Source organism: Triticum aestivum, chromosome 2B (assembly GCF_018294505.1).
Source record: "Triticum aestivum cultivar Chinese Spring chromosome 2B, IWGSC CS RefSeq v2.1, whole genome shotgun sequence".
In the NCBI taxonomy this organism is placed as follows: domain Eukaryota; kingdom Viridiplantae; phylum Streptophyta; class Magnoliopsida; order Poales; family Poaceae; genus Triticum; species Triticum aestivum.
In genome coordinates, this window is record NC_057798.1 from 33,234,614 (window position 1) to 33,242,470 (window position 7,857).

Consider the following 7,857-nt stretch of genomic DNA (forward strand, 5'->3'; position numbering starts at 1 on the left):
CCTTCCTTTCTCATCACTATTGTTGTTCTTGTTCTCTGCTGGTTGCTGTTCAAAAAAGAACATTTGTGAGGCCAAATAACCAAAAAATCTTACAGACATAATAAAATAAACGGTGAACTACACAAAAATGTCTTATTAATCATGCAATAAGCTGGCCCTACTCACATAAAAAATACAGGAAACAATATGTATATAATGATTTTACCTCATAATGAATTTTTGAGAATCATATTATATATGTGGATGGCTCCACTCAAAAAGCATGAAACTCCTCAAGTTGAAAACCTAAAATAAGGGAAATTCCTTCGGACATTTCAACAAAAGGAGAAAAGGTTATATTAACGACAAATCGGAATTCTCGAAAGTTCAGCACATCAGTCCCTTTCAGTAAATGTATACCTGCAAAGCAATTATTCCTCTAAGTGAACCCTGAACTCTTTTGTGTAACATGTAAATAATTTTTTTGTAACATCTAAATATAACATTAAATTACAGTAGAGAAACATGGTGTACATGCATGTGTCGTAGGTGGGCCTATCATAATCACAAGAAAGACATTTAGTTATGAGAACGTCTTTTTTGTAAAGGCAAGAGAGGTCACATAATGAAAAGAAGAGTCAGAGAAACGTACCACGTACACAAGACATGTAGCCGGAGAATCACAGAACCCTCAATCAAAAACCTAATTGTCAGTGAAAATCGAACGGTAACCTTCCTCGCCTGATCTGAATGAACTCTTGTGAATCAGCGAAAATCTTCAGCGTCATTTTTGAAATAAATAAATACTGATAAGACCACAGCGTTCTACAATCTCCATTGGAAATTTTGCAAGTTATTATTATTACTCATTTTATTGTTGCACATCACATATTTCACTGCCGGAAAAGATGATCATTTTCTTCCGGAGGTAGAAGAAGGCCTCGTGCTACTTGCTCATTTTGCCCCGTCATTTAAGCAATGGCGCAAGATTTTCAACGCCAGCACGGTCACCCCGTTGAGCTCGTGGTCCGCGTCGGTCAGCGTCCTCTCGCCGGCCCAGAGGACGAACGCCTTGTCGCAGCGCGCCGGCGTGCCACGAACGTGCTCCAGCAGGGTGGCCGCCTCCGTCAGCCGGTCCTCGTCCCCGCCCGCGGCCAAGTCCATGGAGGCGCGCCCCAGCCAGCGCACTGTCAAGGCGTAGTTGTTGGCGCACTCGTCCAGGACCAGCCGCCGCCGGGGCGACGTCTCGGAGGCCTGCAGCCGGGCGATGCGGTCGCCGGTGGCCTTGGCGGTCGCCATGGCGATCCTCATCGCGATGACCACCAGGCCGAGCTCGTCGGCTGTCGCGCTCGCCGGATCCGCCCCCAGCGTCTTCACGCAGAAGTCGTAGTCCTGCGCCCTACCGGTGCCGACGAGCCTGCACGTGTCCTCCAGCGTGCTCGCCCTCGCCGTGCGCGTGTGCTGTGTGAGGAGCAGGAGGACGAGGACGGAGGAGAGATCTTGGAGAGGGGCCATGGTCGTCTCATTTGTTTCTCTGTCAGACTCGAACTATATATAACAAGAGTATAAGGAGTAATTAGATGCTGGCGCTATAAATTTGTGTTTATGGTTTCAAACGTTTCCATTTGTTGCTCATGCATCAAAGTGAAACTCTTTTACTAATTACGCCACATTAAACGAATTTGAATGTATAATGCGAATCAACCTGTGGTTGAGATGGTTAGGTGGACAATGGTATCCCCAACCCATCAGGGTTCAAATCCTGGTGCTCGCATTATTCCTGGATTTATTTCAGGATTTCCGGCGATGTGCTTTCAATGGGAGGAGACGTTCCCGTCGACGACGAGGCGCCTACGGTGACTTCGTAATTCTTAAGATGATATGCCGGCTCAATCTCTCGGAGGTGCTCATAGGGATAGGGTGTGCGTGAGTGCGTTCATAGAGGTGAGTGTATGCGCGTGTATATGAACACTTGTGTCTGTACTAGTGCTCAGAAATAGAAAAAAAGAATTTAAATGTATAATAAAGGACCTCGATATATGCCGAACGTTCGGGCCGGGACGCGAGCGGTCTGAACTGAAGTTCGGTATGAGGAAAAATATTGCCGTTCGAATATTGTCGTGGGAAACAAAATTAGTTCCGGCCCGAACAAAATTAGTTCCGCTCGGGGGCTGTCCTCCCGAATGGCAAAATTAATTTTTTTCTGATACAAATTAAAGCCCAGATTTGTTTTTCTTTTCGTTAACCAATTGACATTCGCTCTGGGCTTCATCATGACTGGTCATCCCGAAAAGGATTATTTAATAAAGTTGCCATCACGAACAATAAGAAGAAAAATAATTTGCCATGGTCCAATGGTATAATATATAAAAAATAAAACTGCCATGGTAATCATATAAAATGGCCATCATAGTAAAAAAAAGACGAAAACATAATTTTTATTGTTATTAGAGAAAAATCACCATGTTTTATTTCAAAAATAATTTACTTAAAAAGAATTTTATCGAAAAATTGAAAAAGGGAGGATGTATGCACAAAAATGAGCTTGCCATGGTAGACAATTTTTATCGTCCATGTTACAAGAAAAACTTTGCGACGTAACTAAATAAAGTTGCCATCATGAAAAGTAAAGAAAAAGAAAAAAATTGGCATGGTCCAACGGAATAATTTGCCACGTTACAATAAATAAAATTTCCATGGTGTTAAAATAAAAATGCCATCATGCTAAAAAAATAACAGAAAAGGAAAAAAAATGCCATGGCGGGAAAATGAAATTTGCCGTGATACAGAAAATAAAATTTCCATGGTAGAAAATATAATTTCGCCAACATGGAAAATCAAGAAAAAAAAGAAATTGCCATGTAAAAGCAAAACAAAGAGTTAAAGTTTGCCATGTATGTTGAAGTACTTTTGCCTTGACAGTAGACATGAATTTGCCCAGGGGAACAAAAGGGAAAATTGCCATGGCAAAACTAAAAAGGGAAATTTTGCCATGTATGTTAAACTAAAATTGCCATGGCAATAAATGCAAGTTTGCCATGTCAATTGATGAAAAATATTGCCATGGCAAAACCAAAAAGCACAATGTTGCCATGTATGTTGAAGTAAATTTGCCGTGACAATAAATGTAAATTTTCCATCTCAATGAATGAAAATATTGTCCTGGGAAACAAATGGTGAAAATTGCAATGTCAATGAATCCAAAATTTTCCATGACAAAGCAAAAGGAAATATTGCCATGGCAGAATAAAAAAAATTAAAAAATTGCCATGGCAAGATATGTAATTTTGCCATGGTAGTAAAGGTAAATTTCCCATGGGTAAGAAAAAGAAAAAATTGCAATAGCAAATGCAAAATGAAATTTGCCATGGTAATAAAAAATAAATTAACCATGCTACAAAAAGGAAAGTTGCCATGTTCTTTAGGCCTACAGGCTGAAAATAACCATGGTAAAATGCGGGTTGAAAATTGCCATGATAGAATAGTATAATTTGCCATGACAAAATAGTACAATTTGCCATGTTCTACGAACATGGAAATTTCCACGATCGAATAATACATTTTTCCATGGTACTAAAATAAACTTGCCATCATGAAAAGAAGATAGAGAAGAAGCCATGGTACAAAAAAATAAATTTGCCATCATGAAAAAGAAAAAAGGAAATTGCCATGGAACAACTAATTTTGCCATTTTATTTTACTTAATAAAAAATTCCTTATGACTTGCCATGTGGTTTTAACAAGAATTTCCATGTTGCTTAACGGAAATTGCCATGTTTTCACAGAAAACTTGTTCTGCTTTATTTTTGCCATGTACAAAGTAAAAACAAGCTAAGAAAATTGCCGTGTTTTCTAGAATAACATGGCAAAAAGGATATACAATATGCATAGGGGGTTGCCATGATTGAAAAACTACAAATTAACGAGTTCGTTCTCTAAAAAAACACGGCCATTTTTCTGAATTTGTAAATGGTGACATGACAAATTTAGTCATTATATTCTCAAGGAGAAGATGGCAAACTAACAGAAGCTAGATCCATTTTCCTTTTTTTGTGACATGAAGTGGAAGCTGCATTCATGGAAGGTTGTTCATGTAATTGGTTACCTAGAAAAACGGGGGAAAGGATGCAAGCGAGCTCACACACGGTCCAGAGAGCGAGGTGGACAGGATCCTCGTAATAAGAAGGGTGTTGCCTCTCCTTCAAAGTGGAGTGGATGCACCCCATGGCCTAGCTCATCGCGGCCGCAGACGGGCAGATAGCGCCGACATGACCAATCACGCATCACCACCACCTCCACCTCACTGTATAAGTGTAGGGCTGCAACGCCAGCAAGGGATGCAGCGGGCGGGTGATCACATCCAGGCCGTTGGCACGGAATTGAATCTAAACACTCTTATATTAGTTTACGAAGGGAGTATATAGTAAGGAGCTTATCTTAAATTTGCCATATACCATTAATTAAAAAATTCAGATATTTGCCATGTTTTTGTAGATGCACATTGCAAAAATCTGGAAGAGCATCGAGGGATAGACATGGCAAGGATTGAGGGATGCACATGGCAAAATCATATTGTGTTTTGTTAAATAAGAAAAAAACAGTACAACTCAAGATGAGATGCACCATTGCACAAAAGGAAGCTCCTAGAAATGATTGGATAGAGGAATCAACACTGCAGACAATGCCACTCTACTATGTGTACTGAATGTCTGTTACAATAAGAAAGCTCCTACCGCCGCATCCACACTACAAGAAATATGTTAACTAGTGACCTTCTGTCAGTGACGCTGGAAGAATTGGTCATAGATCTATGACCATTTGATGCCAATTGGTCAAAAGCTGTTTGGGGGGCTCCAAACCCTAAACCATTGCGACTATTTTGTTCAGAAAGGTCGTAATTTCCTTACACGAAATGGTCATAAAGCAAATAGTGCTGGTCCGCTGCCTTATTTCTAGTTGTTAACGACCAATATAGATGGTCATAGTTTTGTAGATTGTGGTAGGTTTTGATGACTAGGCGCCATCTCATCAGTTTTGCCTGTGTCATGTCCATGTGTCAATTTTTGTCCTAGGTTGTGAAGCAACCTATATTTCTGTTATTTCGAAAATTCCCAAAAAATTCTCATAAATTGTTTGGATCATATGTTCATCAAATATGTCAAAACAATTCCTTGCCTAGTTCAAAAATAACTCAACAATATTCATTTTCCTATTTTGTTCAGAGCAGCACTTTGTGAAGGAAGTACCACTTTGGCATGTCCAAATGGTATCCATTTTCTACAGTGCTTCCCTATGCCCAAATAACCATCCTCCACCAAATACCAGCTCAATCCATTCATTATTTTGAGCCCAGCTTCAACATTCGTATTTATGTCCAGTGTGGTACTTTGCAAAACAAGTACCACCTAGGCTCCTCCTTTTGAGGTGAAAATTTGTGAAGACGGTCTTCTTAGTAACTGATCATCCTCAGCCAAAACTCACGCTCATTAGCCATGTGCATTTCCCGTACCGCAAATCAAACACTTGGCTGCTTATTCATGTTTGAGCATCGATCGGTCTCCTCGTGAGAATCTTATGTTGTGATTTTCTTCCTAGCACCTATCTGGGGAGTGCCCAACCCACTAGACATGCCTAGGCCGCCCAGAACACATGGCAACGCCACGGTCACGCGGTGACCACGCGGCGGGCATGCGAGCTTATGCGCTCTAGAGTTGGGGCCCTCAGCCACCATCCAAACCTCGATGTCTCGCCATCAAACCATGTATTTCTGATTAAATAGATACTTATTTACCTAGAAATGATTTTTGGAAAAAATAAAGAGCAAACTATGAGGCAGCCGCAGTTCAAATTTGACCTGCTTCCACCTGAATCAACGGGAATTTGTCGTTTTCACCAAAGATGGATCAAAACTTTTGACACCCAACCATTTTGTCAGTTGTGAATTAAATATGGCCTAGTATTTTATAAAATTTATTAGGTCCAATTTTGCAACAAATATATGGTAGGTCTTTCACAAAAAAAGTCATTTCGGACACTCAGAAAATGGAAAATGTATTTTCTGTGAAAAGAAAATGAAAACTCCCTTAGGCAACATTGTTTGGAATTCCAAGATGAACCCTTGTGCACAATATGAGATCATTTGAACAAACTATGCCATGAATGTGGCCATAAGATTGATCATTTGGCTTGAAAGCCATTAATCTTCACACTTGATAGCTCATTTCCGAGAACACTTTTTTAAAATAATTACCATATTAAAAGTTTATTATTTTTCCTGGAAACTTGGTCACATATAATGACACAATGCGAAGGTTTTCCAATTTTTTGGTTTTTTGAATTTTTTATGCCCGTTTCAAAATGCGGTCAAAACGGCGGGCTTGACCATTCCTAGCTAGTGGTTGAATCTTGGAAAACTTTTGATGTTTCTATGATTAAATAGATACTTATGTACCTAGAAATGACTTTTGGAAAAAATAAAGAGCAAACTATGAGGCAGCTGTAGTTCAAATTTGACCCGCTTTCAACTAAACCGGCGGAAATTTGTCTTTTTCATGAGAGGTGGATCAAAGGTTTTCACACCCAACCATTTGGTCAATTGTATATTAAAATGGACTAGTATTTTATAAAATTGATTTGGTCCAATTTTGCAACAAATATATGGTAGGTCCTTCACAAAAAAAACTCTTTTCGGGCACTCAGAAAATGGAAAATGTATTTTCCGTGCAAAGAAAATGAAAACTCCCTTAGGCAACATTGTTTGTCATTCCAATATGCACCCTTGTGCACAATATGAGATCATTTGAACAAACTATCCATGAATGTAGCCATAAGATTGAGCATTTGGGTTGAAAGCCATGCATCTTCACGCTTTATAGCTCGTTTGTGAGAACAGTTTTTAAAAATAATCACCATGTTACAAGTTTATAATTTTTGCTGGTAACTTGATCATATATAATGACACAATGCAAAGTTTTTCCAATTTTTTGTTTTTTTTTAAATTTTTTATGCCCGTTTGAAAATGCGGTCAAAACAGCGGGAATGACCGTTCCTAGCTAGTGGTTGAATCTTGAATTTTTTTGGTGTTTCTGTGATAAAATAGATACTTATGTACCTTGAAATTATTTTTGGAAAAAATAAAGAGCAAACTACGATGTAGCTACAGTTCAAATTTGACCCGCTTCCTACTGAATCGGCGGGAATTTGTCTTTTTCACGAGAGGTAGATCAAAACTTTTTACACCCAACCATTTGGTCAATTGTGCATTAAATATGTCCTAGTATTTTAAAAAATTGATTTGGTACAATTTTGCAACAAATATATGGTAGATCCTTCATAAAAAAAACCTCATTTTAGGCACTCGAAAAATGGAAAATGAATTTTCCGTGTAAATAAAATGAAAAATTCCTTAGGCAACATTGTTTGCCATTCCAAGATGCACTCTGATGCAAAGTATGATATATTTTGAACAAATTATGCCATTTCAAAATGCACCCTCATGCAAAAAATACAAGAGAAACAAATAGAAAAATACAATTACATAAGCTTTGTTCTTATTGGTTGAAATGTTTGTGCCATGGATCGACGACATGGCATCCATCCATCCATCGCATTTATCTAAAGAAAAAAATAGAAAGAAAGAAAAAGAACCCCACCCCCGGGCAGCCCAACCACTCAAACCGTCTCCCCTCCCCGGATCCATCGTCGCCGCCCCCTTCTCCCCCCTCATCCCCTCCAACCACCCAAACCCTATCCCCTACCCAGATCCAATCTCGCCGCCAGCCTCACTCTCCCCCCTCATCCTCTCCTGCTCGCACACGCTTCCCCCGCGGTGGCTCCTCCCCATTCCGGAGTTCCGACCGGCCACCGAGACACGGACAC

At 39.7% G+C, this 7,857-nt stretch overlaps 1 pseudogene; it reads right to left on the reverse strand.

The window, feature by feature from the left end:
• Positions 1–1,016: 1,016 nt before the first annotated feature.
• LOC123038859 (putative invertase inhibitor) lies at positions 1,017–1,494 on the reverse strand (annotated as a pseudogene).
• Positions 1,495–7,857: the final 6,363 nt, after the last annotated feature.